The sequence below is a fragment of the Myotis daubentonii genome, chromosome 5, assembly GCF_963259705.1.
Source record: "Myotis daubentonii chromosome 5, mMyoDau2.1, whole genome shotgun sequence".
Classification (NCBI taxonomy): Eukaryota; Metazoa; Chordata; class Mammalia; order Chiroptera; family Vespertilionidae; genus Myotis; species Myotis daubentonii.
Window position 1 is genome coordinate 10,900,400 of NC_081844.1, and position 14,556 is coordinate 10,914,955.

Consider the following 14,556-nt stretch of genomic DNA (forward strand, 5'->3'; position numbering starts at 1 on the left):
AGAAAGTAAGCATCTACAACATTATTATGACACTAGAGGCCCGGTGTACGAAATCATGCACAAGTGGGGTCCGGACAGCCCACCCCAATGGGGGCCAATCGGGCCAGGCCGGCGGGGGTGAGGGGACACAGGAGGTTGGCTGGCCAGCCCCGCCCCTGATCCGGCCGGGGGGCAGCTGGAGGGAGGGGCTGCCCCCCTCCCCCCCAATTGGGCTGGTTAGCCGGCCACAGTGCACATCATAGCGACCAGTTGTTCTGGTCATTCCGATCGTTCAGGAGTTCTGGTTGCTTGGCTTTTATATCCTATCTAATAAAAGAGAAACATGGTAATTGGTGTACGACCGCTACCCTTCCCATTGGCTAATCAGCGAGATATGCAAATTAACTGCCAGCCAAGATGGTGGCCGGCAGCCAGGCAGCTTGAAACTAACATGAGGCTTGCTTGCTTCAGTGACAGAGGACTCCAACGTTCCCCGCCTGCCTTGCCGGCCTCTGAGCCTGCAGTCTGAAACATTGTAACAAATATAGAAGATAAACAAAACCCCAGAAACCAGCTTTCAGTGAGCCCAGATCTCAGAGCTGGAGTTGATACAGTGTCTCGATTATGGAACCCAGCAGAGGCCTCTGAGCTGGAGCCAGAGCTAAAGCTGGCCCAGAATAAAAAAAAAAGGAGCAGTTGGGAGCTTCAGTCACCCTCGAGCCTGAAAACAGCCCTCAGCCCCTCACCCAGACTGGTCAGGCACCCCAGTGGGGACCCCCACCCTGAAGGATGTGTGACCAGCTGCAAACAGCCATCATCCCCTCATCCAGGCTGGCCAGGCACCCCAGTGGGGACCCCCACCCTGGTCCAGGACACCCTTCAGGGCAAACCAGCCAGCCCCACCCATGCACCAGGCCTCTATCCTATATAGTAAAAGGGTAATATGCCTCCCAGAACCGGGATCAGCGGAGCCGCGAGGCCTCCCAGCACTGGGATCAGCGTGACAGGGGGCAGCGCCCAAACCCCCTGATTGCTCTGCGGCTCTGTGTGTGACAGGGGGCGGGGCCACAACCTCCCTATCCGCCCTGCTCTGTTCATGACAGGGGAAGGCGCCCCAACCTTCTGATCAGCCCTGCTCTGTGCGTGACGGGGGGAGCTCCCGAACCCCCTGATCGCCCTGCGGCTGTGTGTGTGACAGGGTGCTGCGCCTCAACCTTCCCCCCCCCCCCCCCCGGCACGGGCCCTGCTCTGTGTGTGATGGGGTAGAGCCATAACCTCCCCATCAGCCCTGCCCTGAGTGTGAGAGTGGCGGCGCCCCCAACCCCCTGATCGGCCCTGCTCTGTGGGTGATAGAGGGCGCCCCAACCCCCCCCACCCCCCACGGGCCCTGCTCTGTGTGTGATGGGGTAGAGCCATAACCTCCCCATCGGCCCTGCCCTGAGTGTGACAGTGGCAGCGCCCCAACCCCCTGATTGGCCCTGCTCTGTGGGTGATAAAGGGCGGTGCCCCAACCCCCTGATCCGCCCTGCTGTGTGTGTGACAGGGGGCGGTGCCCCAACTACCCTATCGGCCCTACTCTGTGAGTGACAGGGGGGAGCTCCTCAACCCCCTGATGGGCCCTGCTCTGTGCATGACGGGGGGAGCTCCCCAACCCCCTGATCAATCCTGCTCTGTGCGTGACAGGGGGGAGCTCCCCAACCCCCTGATCAACCCTGCTCTGTGCGTGACAGGGTAAGGAGCCCCAACCCCCCTGATGGGCCCTGCTCTGTGCGTGACAGGGGGCAGCGCCCCAACCCCCTGATCGGCCCTGCTCTGTGTGTGACAGGGGGTGGCGCCACAACCTCCCCATCAACCCTGCCTTGAGTGTGACAGGGGGCGGTGCCCCAACCCCCCAATCGGCCCTACCCTGAGCATGACTGAGGGTGGCATCGCAACCTCCCAATCCGTCCTGCTCTGTGCATGACAGGGGACAGCGCCCCAACTCCCCAATCGGCCCTGCTCTGAGCCCGACCAGGGGCTGCACCCAGGGATTGGGCCTGCCCTCTGCCACCCGAGAGCAGGCCTAAGCCAGCAGGTCGTTATCTCCCGAGGGGTCCCAGACTGCGAGAGGGCACAGGCCAGGTTGAGGGACCCCCCCTTCCCCCCCGAGTGGCCTCTAGTATATAGATAATCAGAAATAAACATAAAACAAAGTGCTCTGGCATATAAGGACAAGGAGCAGAGGCACAAGGGAGCAATGGGGACAGTAATGAAGTCTACTCTGGATTATCACTGTTCTGATCACCTCCTATCCACACCACTGGTGAAGGAGGGATTCCCACCTCAAATAGCACAAGATGACCCAACACACCATACCTGGCTCTGGGCAGAGGAGACTCCTCACGACCTGGGGGAGGAGGACACACAAGCCATGCAGTTGCTCTCAGGAACTGCGAACCAACAGGAGCTGTGGGAGGCAGACTGTGCAATGACAAGCTGGTGAGGTGATCTTTTGTTTATTTGAACAATTCCGTGGATTGGTAAGGAGGTGAAACCCATTAGATTGAGACCTGGGAAGGGTGTAACTGATGGGGCTAACAAGGGAATTAGCTGAGTAGGGAGTCTTTCCAGCTGGATGGGGCATATTGGGCAAGGAGAACTCATGGTAGGTCTGTGCAGCTCTGTGAGGCTCAAAGTTGCTAAGGCAGCACATGGAATTACAGGCCTTACAATACAGATGGAAATCCATTACTGGGAGAAAAGCAAGTATAAACGGGACAAATCTAAACTGTGAGTGAGAACCAATAAAACATCCAGCTTGACCTGATTGGCATTTCAGATGTGAAAGTCTATTTCTGCCTTTTCTGTAGCCCTTAAGACTAGGAAATAAAGTACTGTAAGCATTCAGTATCTGTTTACTAAGTGTGGTGGTTAATTTTATGTCAACTTGATGAGGCTAAGGCACGCCCAGATAGCTGGTAAAGTAGTATCTGTAGTGTTTCTATGAGGGAGCTCGAATTTGAAGGGTAGACTGAGTAAAGATCAGCCCTCACAATGAGGGTGGGCATCATCCAGTCTGCCGAGAGCTGGAATAGAACAAAAAGGCAGGGAAGGGTGAATGTGCTCTTTGCTTGAGTGGAGAGAGCTATCTTCTCCTGCCTCAGACATCAGTGTTCCTAATTTGTGAAACTTCAGGCTCGGACCAGGACTTACCATTGGTCCCCAGGCCTCCGGCCTCCAGGTTTGGAGTGGAACTATAGTACTGGCTTTCCTGAACCTGAAGATGACAGCTCAGCTACCACCACTGCATGAGCCAACTCCCCATATCTCTTTCTACATATTCACATATATCTTTTTGGTTCTGTTTCTCTGGAGAATCTTGACTAATACAAGGAGGAAACACTAACTGAATCATCATTTTATAGATGAGCAATCTGATCAAAAGGTTAAATAACCTCTCCAAGATCACATAGCTGGGACTTAAAACCAAGGCTACCCAACTCCCAGTGTTGTGAGATGAGAAGAAAGCCAAGAAAAGAACACTAGCAACTCTAGGAGACAAGAGAGAGCAAGACAGAAAGGAAGATGGATGGAGATTCAGGATTGACAGTTGGGGAAAGAGAGTTTTAAGAAGAAGGGAGTAGTCAACACTCTCAGAAGCTGGAGTGGGTAAACAGAATGATGATTGAAAGGGGAGCTGCTGATTTGAAAATTAGGTAATTCCAGCAGAATGGTGAAGGCAGGAGTCACCTTGCAGTAGACAAAAGAATAAATGGAAGATAAGAAATCAGAAGCAACCAGGTGAAGTTACTTTAAACTTTTTGTGGAAAAGAAGAGTAATAGGACTATATAGAAAGTAAGGAATAGGTAATGTAAATAAAGAAATAGAAAAGGTTTTCATTTAAGGACAGAGAATGTACTATGTAAATAGACAAAAGGGATAAATTTAGAGAGGAGAAAAGACTAAAGAGACCAGAGATAGGATGAAACCAATTCCAAGAAATTTCTGTATTTGCCATTCTACTTGCTATGAACTCCAGAAAAAGTGTCACAAACTTGACTAAAGAGGTAAAAGACCTCTACTCAGAAAACTACAGGACTTTGAAAAAAGAGATAGAGGAAGACATAAACAGATGGAAGAACATACCGTGTTCATGGATTGGTAGAATCAACATCATTAAAATGTCCATACTACCCAAAGCAATCTATAAATTCAACGCACTTCCCATTAAAATACCAACGGCATACTTCACAGATCTAGAACGAACTCTCCAAAAATTCATCCAGAAAAAGTGTCAGCACTGAGGCACAAAGTTCATTATCTTTCTTCCTATCTCATTATTTTCTCCTAATATTTATTTAAACAATATATCAAAATAACAAAAAAATTGTTAAAAATCACTCACAAATATTATCAGGCAAAGGTAGCTACTAGGATATAAATACACTAGAGGCCCGGTGCACAAAAATTTGTGTACTCGGGGGGTCCCTCAGCCCAGCCTATGCCCTCTTGCAGTGTGGGACCCCTCGGAGGATGTCCACCCCAGTGGGAACCCTAACCCCATGGATGTTTGGCCAGCCTGCGTGAGGGGCTGATGGCTGTTTTCAGGCTGGCCACACCCCCTTTAGGGTGGGGGGGTCCCCACTGGGGTGCCTGGCCAGTCTGGGTGCGGGGCTGAGGGCCCTTTTCAGGCTGGCCAAGCACCCTGGTGACGTAAGCTCCCAGCCTCTCCTTTTTTTTCTTTTTTATTCTGGGATTTATTTACCTTCTATAATTGAAACTTTGTTGCCTTTAGCAGAGGCCTGCGGAAAGCTTGGCTTCCTCCATCGCCAGGGGCAACCCACTCCTGCTCGCTCCAGATCCGTGGCGACAGCTGGCTGAAAGCAGGTATCTGGGGTTTATTTACCTTCTATATTGAAACTTTGTTGCTTTCAGTGGAGCTCAGAGCCGGGCCACGGCAGGCGGGGAACCTTGGCTTCCTCCATCACTGGAGCAAGCAAGCCTCCTGCTCGCTCTAGCTCCATGGCTGCCAGCCACCATCTTGGTTGGGTTAATTTGCATATAGTCGCTCTGACTGGCTGGTGGGCATGGCTTAAGGTGTAGCAAAAGTACAGTCAGTTTGTTTGTCTTTTATTAGTATAGGATTATATTTCCACTTTATGGAAGGTAAGAAGGAGCCAAGAAAAGTCATCAGTTCAACAAATGTAAAGAAAGGAGAAGGTGATGTAAAGAAAATAAAATGAAATTAGCATTGCTAAGATTGTCACTTAAAACGGTTTTGGAGGCCTATACACAGCTCATGGATAAATCTTGGAACTACTGTTAAATTGCTGACCTGTTGCTGCACTCAGATGAAGGGCGAACAACAAACATCCTGGATGCATGCTTCACCTTGAAAGGAACCCAGCCATTGATATGATCGGCCTGACAATGCCACTGACCTCGCCAACACTCTTCATCTACTCAAAGGCTTTAATGAGAGCAACTCTGCTGGTTCTGCCCTTTACAAACCCTGCCTTCCCTTGTTCCCTTTGAAGCACAGTTTATGTTGGTACCTGAATCAGTGCCATGGATTGCAATCCCTCCTTTGCTCCCATAAACACTGTATTCTTTATTATAGCCTAAACCTATCGTTAACAAAAGGAAACAAGAAAGCATAATAACCATAAACATTAAATAACCAGAAAAAAACCTGATACATAAATGGGTTGACTTTCTCTATTAAAAGTCAAAAACTCTAAAATTGGTTGAAAATCCAATTATATGGCACATATAAGAGAGAGATCTAAAACACAAACAAAACGTTAAAATAAAAGGACATGGAGGCAGGGAGACAAGAGCTAGCAGGCAATTGCAAATAAAAAGTAAGCAGGGGGAACACAGAAATATCATCTAAGGTAGAATATATGTGGAAACAAAATAGAAACTCCTAGTTTGTGAGAAAAGATGTGGCATTCTCTTTCCAAAAATTAATCCACTTTTTTCAATAAATTGACTTGTTAGCTGAAAAACCCAAATTCAGACTCAAATGAACTATATGGTCTTCCCCACTTCCCTAGTCTCTCATCCCCTTATTGCATAGACCTCAGCGTGCCCCAAAGCTTATCTTCATCATGAAATGTTGTGTGGATTCCTGTGCTGACCATGGGCTCAGGAAACACTGATTTAGTTAAGCACAGAAAGGCATTTTAAAAGGTTAAAGTACAACAGTATCATTCACAAAACATATATATTGTTAATCCTTTATTGTTCATAAAATGTATTCCTTGTTAACCCATGAAGACGTGTTTTTGTTTCCTTTCTCTCCTTTTCCACTTAGTCTGGGTCCTTTTCTCTCAGCACTACATGAAGCACCGGATGACTCACAGTGTTGGAAAAAAGTAGCTTCATAGACTTACGTCATTCATGTAACCTAAAAACACTGGCCTTTTGATATTGTTATTCTTTGAAAAGGTGGAGTGCAAGTGAAATAAATAGGGATACATTAAATGATGGAAGTGTGATTTATAGAGAAGATACGATCATGATGAAGTTGAGGCACCACAACAGCAAAATGTCTTCAGATAGAATTCTTAGCAATCTTTTTTCTTTCTACAAAATCCCAATCATGGTTAAATCACAATCACAATAGCAACAAAAAAATGAAACATGGCAAAATACACTTAATAGAAATATGCAAGATCCTCATGATCAAAGTTAACAGAAGCCATAATGAAAGATCTGAATAACATGAAGGGTAATTTTTTTACTCAATAGGAAAAATAAACATTGTAAATATGGTAGTCTTCCTCAAATTAATATAGATTTAATGAAATGCAAATCAAAATTGCATATTTTTCTTTTTAACTATTACCTTTAGAACTTGATAAAGTTAATAAAACTGGATAGTTATTAAAATTCAATTATAAGGATAAATGTATAAGAACAATACAGTAATCAAAACTTTGAAAAGAAAAATTAGGGGGATTTGCTTTGTGAAATAATAAATTCTAAATAAATAGAATGTCTGTGGTACTACAGCAGAAACTGTGGCGCCGCTCCGGCTGTCTAACCAGTCTCCATCCTTCCCACGTCAAAGTTGACCATACCAACCTGCTGTGTGGCCAGCACACCTTAGCAATGTCTTCAGTAATGTCTCTTATCCATTGCTGCCTCCCCTTTTCAGAAGATAAGATCTAGAAGAGAAGGACTTTGCCTGGCTCATTCACTGTTATCTTCCCAGCATTCGAAACACAGCTTAGCATATGATAGGCAGGTGCTAACTATCTGTTTAATGAATGGATGGATGATAATGAAATTATACCTGAATAAGTTATCTATCTATCCATCTATATATATATATATATATATATATATATATATATATATATATATGCGTAAGTGACTGTTACAACCGGTCAACCAACCAACCAGTTGACCCATCACTATGACATGCACTGACCACCAGGGGGCAGACACTCAACACAGGAGCTGCCCCCTGGTTGTCAGTGCACTCCCACAGCTAACCTCCTGCAGTCCCTACCCCCAGCCAGCCAACCTCCCGCAGTCCCTACCCCTGGACTGAATGAGAGGGCCCTGATGACCCCGATGGCCCCAATCGCCAACCAGGCCAAGGGACCCCACCCGTGCACAAACTCATGCACCGGGCCTCTAGTTTTATATAAATTATACCTGCCTCACCTCACCATGTTAAATGAAGTTAGCTTGCAAACTCATATAATGTACAGTAAGTAAATTCCAGATAGCTAGGATTTAAAATTAAAATGATAAAACAAATAGAAAACATAGAAATATATTTATATGTAATCTTAGGGTACAGAAAGTTTTTCACAGCATGATTCCAAAGCCAAACAAAGAAAAAGGAAAGTTAACTGAATAAAACTTCAAAACTTATTTGTAACAAAAGATGTTATAAACAAATTTAAAAGAATATTCTTTTAAATTTCACATTAAATATTCACATTACAGGAAAGGCTTTTTTTACATATAAACAACCCAATATTAAAATTGGAAAAAGATGTGAGAGATATTTAAAAAATTTATATCCATAGTTATTTTTGAGGGTTTGAAACTTGGGAGTGTACATTATAGCTTCAGAATTTTTTTTTCTTCAGAGATTTTTTTACAGTTATATGCCCAATATTTATATTCAGAAAAAAAAGATATAATTTATAGGCAAATGTAAGTCATACTTGGCAACTCAGAGTCACGTCACTGGCTGATAAATAGGAGGAAAGATGAAGAAAGGAAAATAGCTCTAATGCTGCACCAATGCATCCCAAATCAGTCACTGTATTCTTCAAAAGTATCAAAGTCACCAAAAACAAAGACTTGAGGAACTGTTCTAGATCAAGGGAGACTAAGGAGATAGGACAGCTAAGTTTCAGTTGTGATCTGGATTAGATCTGACCAGATAAAGGACACCTGTGCAAAATATGAGTAAGATTTGTAGATCAGGTAACAGTACTATATCATTGTAAGTTTCATCCTTCTGATCTTTGTATTTTGGTATGTAAAACCAGTGGATGCCTGCAATGGGGAATGTGGACTAGAAGGAGGTAAGAACACCTGGAGTGATGAAAATGTTCTACAACTTCACTGAAGTGGTGCATATATTTGGCAAAACTCAATTAATTATAAGCTCAAAATAGGTTTTTTTTGTAAATTATACCTGAAAAGAATGCTGACTTAAAAACTTAATTAACACTATTTTAAATAAAACCAATCAAGGCTAGTGACAACCAAACCACAACCTACATCAACCAAAATCTTCTGAATGCTCCCTCTTCAAACCTTCCCCTCTTCTAGAAACTCCCTTTCTATAATAACTATGAGTTATGCTGACTTTCAGAACTAAGCTTGATAATATCAAGGTGAGGAAGTAGTACAAACAGAAATCATAACAGTTATACTTGTCTTCATGAAGTCTTCTTAAAACTGGTTCCTTTGGGTGCTGGCGGGTGTGGCTCAGTTGATTGGAGCATCATCCCGTACACCAGAAGGTGGTGGGCTCCAGGCAACCAATGGATGTTTCTCCTTCCCTACCTCTCTCGAAAATCAATTTTAAAAAAACTAGCGCCTTTGCTAAATAAACAAGTGACACATTTAAGAGAAGCCTAACGCATGATCTAATGAATGAGGAAAACACCACAAGTCCTTCAGGACTATAAAGTTACGTAAGCCTAACCTTAAAAAAGAAAAATATAAAACAAAACTTAGTGCTTCCTGAGCCAAGTCTGCCTGATGTCTTATATCCTTTTCCAGAGAAGCAATAACTCCAGGTTCTAGTAAAAACTAGCAGCTTCCATTTTATTTTATTTTATTTTTAAGCCTCACTAGAGAAGTGAGGATATTTTTTCCATTGATTTTTTTCAGAGAGTAGAAGGCAGGGGGGAGAAGGGAGAGAGAAACACTGATGTGCGAGAGACACATTGATTGGTTGCCTTCCACATGCTCTCCAACTAGGGACAGGGATCAAAACAACAACCCGGGTACATGCTCTTGACTGGGAATTGAACCCATGACCTCCCAGTGAGCAGGCCAATGCTGTAACCACTGAGCATGCTGGCCAGGGCGCAGCTTCCATTTTAAAGTAATCAGTGCAAAAAAAACCAAGGCTCCTCATTCACTGTTTTTGTCCCATGATTTCCTCTAGCTGACAGACACTGCTTCTTTCTAGAAAAATTCTTATGCCAACTCCTTTATCAAAACTTCTGTGACTCCTCCTCCACCCCCATGCCTACCACCTCACCAACACACAAACTCCTTGTTCCTGGCACTTGACCCCAAACTTTGTAACTAACTCCTCACGACCAGTCAATGCTACATTCTGCTCTACCTCTAAACTCTACTAGAAAATACCAAGCGCTTGGCCGGAATGGTGCAGAGGGTGCCTACACTTACCTAGTGCCTTTAACATCTCAGGAACAATGTTGGGCACTTTTTTTTTTACATTACTTCATTTGAACTTTCAACAAACCTATGAAATAGGTATTATTAAATGGAATAAGCCATGTGAAATTGTTACCAAAGTCGAGTATGTGGCAAACACTTGGTTAATGCTGTTACTTCTATCATGACCATGAGGAACTAATGCTTCAGGGAACTCAAGTCACCTACCCAAGACAACACAGATATTAAATGGTCAAGTTAGGATTTAGTGGTAAACTTGGGACATTCTGACTCCATTACAGCAAATCCTCTCCCATTATCCCTATCAAACCCTACTTCTCCTGGCTGCCACACTGATCTTCTCCTTCTCCAGGTCTTAGAACACCGACAATCTGGGTACCTAACCATACTCATTCTTATTATCAGATTCATGTACAATCATCGTGACTGTATCTTGTAGAGATGTAACTTTTTATGTGCCCTGAGAGTCCATAGCCCTGTAAGCACCAGGACCTTCTCTCATATAATGTTTGTTCCTTTTCTGACCCTTGAACAGCACCAAGAGCTCAATAGGCCAGCTGAATGAGGAAGTGACAGCTGAGAACAGAGCTGAGGGAAACTGAAGGTAGCTTTGTGAAAAATATCCAACATTCAGAGATCTCAATAGCCTTGTCCTCTGCAGTGAAACCCATATACAGTATAGGAATAAGGGGTAAAGGAGAGGTTTGAAATTGAAAAACCTCACCTGAGTTCCCAATGGTAGAGGCCCAGCATCCACTGCCTTCTCCTTCCTTCCTGTGGGGTCCTTCCTAGGAGATGGGTGGGGAGAGGAGGCAGAGCTGATAGGAGGAAAAGAAGCCATGAGAAAGGAGACTTCCACAACAACAAAAAATAAAATACCTATAAATAAAGCAAATACAACGTGTTCGCACAATTTACATAAAACTATGATTTTTATTGTTTATTTTACTAAGCTTATTTGACTTATATATGAAGAAAGATGAACAGTGAGAGACATACCGTATACCGTATTCCTGGATAGGATGTCACAATAATTTGTCACTTCTTTTAAGTTAATTTATAAAGTTAACACATTCCAAATCAAATTATACCAAATTAATAATATTTTAAAGTTAATTATGAAAAAGATTATTTTTTCAAAAGTTAACTATGTTGTACTGGTATAGCAACAGCCAGGAAATTTCTGAAAGAGAATGGTAATGAGCAAAAACTTGCCCACCAGATACTATGAAGCTATGATAATCTATATATATAAAACCCTAATATGCAAATAGACCGAACAGCGGAACAACCGAACAACCAGTTGCTATGACGTGCACTAACCACCGGGGGGCACACACGGAACATGGCAGGTATTGGCAGCAGGAAGCAGTGCATGGAACATGGCGGGCATGGGTCGCGGCAGTATGGTGGAGCAGGTGAGCGGGGGCACCAGACCAAGGCAGGGCACCGGTCGCTGTCATCGAGGCGAGCCTCTGGTGGTTACCAAAAATTCTTTGCTCCCACATGCCACGATCCCACTGGGCACTCGCACCTGCTGCCGGCGCTGGCCCCGCTTGCACCGCTGTCGGTGCCACAGCCGGAGTCCAGTGCCAGCCCCGATCACTCAGTACTGTCAGTGGGTGCAAGTGGGGGCTGCCAGCCCCGATCGCCCGTGAGGGCTTCTCCATCTTCCCCTGCATCTGAGGGGCGATTGGGCCAGTAGCCACCGCTTGCACCCACTGCAGGCGCTGGCCCCAATCGCTCCGTGCCATCAGCAGGTGCGAGCAGGGCTGGCGCCATCAGCACATGGGAGCAGCAGGGGCAGGGGCAGGGCTCCCAGCAGACAGGGGACTAGGGGCACAGCGTGGGCCAGGTGGGAGCGCAGAGGATGGGCCGAGACCTGCCTCTGTGCCCACCACAGCCTCACTGCCCACAGTTCCTTTCAAGGTCCACAAATTCGTGCACTGGGCCCCTAGTAGAATATGTTACTGAATGTCAGAATTACTCATTCACTAAATATATTGTTGACCAGGCACCATTCCTCTGTCTATGTATATATGTGTGGAGGGGGAGAGAGGAGAATACAGTTGCAAACAAAATAGAAATCTCTCTGCTCTCCTGGATGTTATAATTTAACTAGTAGCCTGATGCACGAAGATTCATGCAACAATGGTTCTTCCTTCCCCTGGCTGCCAGCACCGCCTTCGCTCCGGCCAGAGCTGCCTTTCCACCTTTGCCCGGAGCCGGAGCCACCTTTCTGCCTTCCCACGTTGCCCAGAGGCCCGGAGCGGCTGGGGCAGTGCAGAATGCTGGCATCCTGCCCTGCCCCCAGCTGCTCAGGGCCTGCTATGCAAATTAACCCGCCATCTTTGTTGGGTTAATTTGCATACTCACTCCTGATGGGCTGTTGGGCATTGTGAAGGTATGGTCAATTTGCATCTTTCTCTTTTATTAGTGTAGATAGAGGAAAAGAGTAAATGGAACAAATAGAAATCCTGCCAACATAAATAATTCAGAAAAAAAATTACATATAAGAATTCAGGATAAGAAAAAAGTGAAATTCAGGTCAGTGAAGAAAGGATGGATTATTCAATAACTTGGAATAAGGGCTTAACATTTGGAAAAGAATAAAAATGTGCACATAAAATGCAACTAAAGAACTAGAAGACAATGCAGGTGAGCATTTTTGTGATGATAAAGGACTAGGAGGCCTAAGGATGCCAAAGGCCCAAATATGAAGGAAAGGTCTTCTTGTCTGACCATATGAAAATATGACATTTGTGCATAGTAAGGAAACACTTGTGCATCAGATAGAAAATTTTAAGACAAAAAGCAAATTGCATAAAATAATCATTAATATTCAAAATGCAAATTTAAACAACCCTATCATTTGCACCTCTCCAAAAGTTAGAGAATAGTTAAGTAATACCCAGGTTTGGGGTGGATCATTCTGGCTCAATTACATTGCAAATTTTTTAAACTGCTACTTTTCTGGAGAAAATAAGACAGGAGGTAACAAAAACGCTAGGCAGCATGCCTCAGTGGTGGAACGTAGACCCATGAACCAGGAGGGGTCACAGTTCAATTCCCAGTCAGGGCACATGACTGGACTGCGGGCTCCATCCCCAGTAGGGGGCATGCAGGAGGCAGCTGATCAATGATTCTCTCTCATCACTGATGTTTCCATCTCTCTCTCTTCTCCCTTCCTCTCTAAAATCAATTAAAATATATATAAATACATATATATTATAAAGGCCCAGAAACTTCACTTTAAGCGATTTATAGAATGAGACAAGAATGCAAATATGTAGCCAGGTGGCCCGTGTTGTTTATAATACTGAAACAAAACAAAACCTAATAACAGAAAGGCCTAAAGGAAGGATTAAGTATGGCACAGACATACTTTTCCTCACACTCATTAAAATGACAGCTTAGCTGTTTTTAAAAATTGGTGTAAGTAATGTTTTCAGTATTCACTTCTTTTAAAATCTATTCTCCATGTTGACTGAGTGGCACTTACATGAACAAAATATAAAAGCCATGGAGCTTAAGATTTGTACATTTTAAATCCCACACCAAATGTATTTCACGACTCATGGAGAAAAGGATATTAATAGCCATAGCTTTAAGAACAGAGTTTCTATGTTCAAACACATATATACGTCGACATGCAAATTATGACAGTTTGCAAATAATGTTTCCCTTTTGCTCCTCTGAGTTTTCTGGTTGTGAATATTTGTTTTTCTTTGTAAGATTTTTTTTTTAAAAAAATGCTTAAATAAAAATGAAAGAGAAAAGGATTCTCTGAGGTAAAGAACCTGCACAGGGTTGGCCGCCGGTTCTTAGAAGAAACGGGTCCAAGAGAGACCCCGCCGCGCTCCTCGATCGGAAATCAGTGGGCGCGCACTGAGGTGCGGTTTACACAAAGGGCCGATGCTGGAGCCTGGAGCCCCCGCAAGAGGGCAGCATCCCCCCAACTGCCGAGCGGGTCCCGGGGAGAGCCGAGGCGGGAGGAACGCAGGCAGGGACCCGGACTGGCCCTCGGACCGTGGCCGCCGCGCCACGCCCGCACTCGCCGCTCCTGAGACAGGTGGGGAAGGGCCGCGTCCGGTGACCCTCGGCTGGGTGCCCCCCACTCCCAGCCCGGCTCGGCTCCCGGGGCGAGATGGGGCGCACCTGGAACCAGCGGCCCGGCGCTGCGCAAAGACCCGCAAGAAGCGGCCCCAGCCCATCCGCCCCGACCTCACTTGGCGCGACGTCCAGGGCTCGTCCTATCCGGGCCTCCGCCCAGCGCCCGCCACCCGGCCAGACTCGGCGCGTGCAGCCGCTGCCCCGCACTCACCCTCACCCTCACCCAGCTTGAGCGGGAGCTGCCTCTGCCGAACGCCGTCCCGCCCGCCGCCTCCCCGGGACGCCGAACTACATTTCCCACAAGGCAGCTGGGCCGTGGACGGCATCGGAGTGCGCCAAGCGCAGGCCGAGGGTGGGGCGGAAGGGAAGGGGCGGCTCCAGCCGATGGAGGCACGGAGGCCCGTGGGCTAAGCCTCGCTTTCGTCCTCTGCAGTAAGGGGAGCCCAGAAGGGTCTCTTGCAGTTGTCAGAAGAATGAGAAGAGGTAGTAACGTCTGGAGTAACAGTGGGCACTCCATGAATGGTGGTTACTGTGCCCCCTGCCCCAGCCTGCTCTAAGGGCTTCAAAATTGT

General features: G+C 45.8%; 1 protein-coding gene across 1 annotated transcript in view; it reads right to left on the reverse strand.

Moving 5' to 3' along the window:
• The window catches only part of ZFP2 (ZFP2 zinc finger protein), a 31,648-nt gene extending 17,319 nt beyond the window's left edge, over window positions 1–14,329 (reverse strand). Inside the window, exons 1-2 of the mRNA XM_059695842.1 lie at window positions 14,196–14,329; window positions 10,596–10,689 (exon numbers count right to left, since the gene is read on the reverse strand). The gene's annotated coding sequence lies outside the window, so the exon portion shown is untranslated. The remainder of the gene's footprint in view (window positions 1–10,595; window positions 10,690–14,195) is intronic.
• Between the last annotated feature and the right edge of the window lie 227 nt (window positions 14,330–14,556).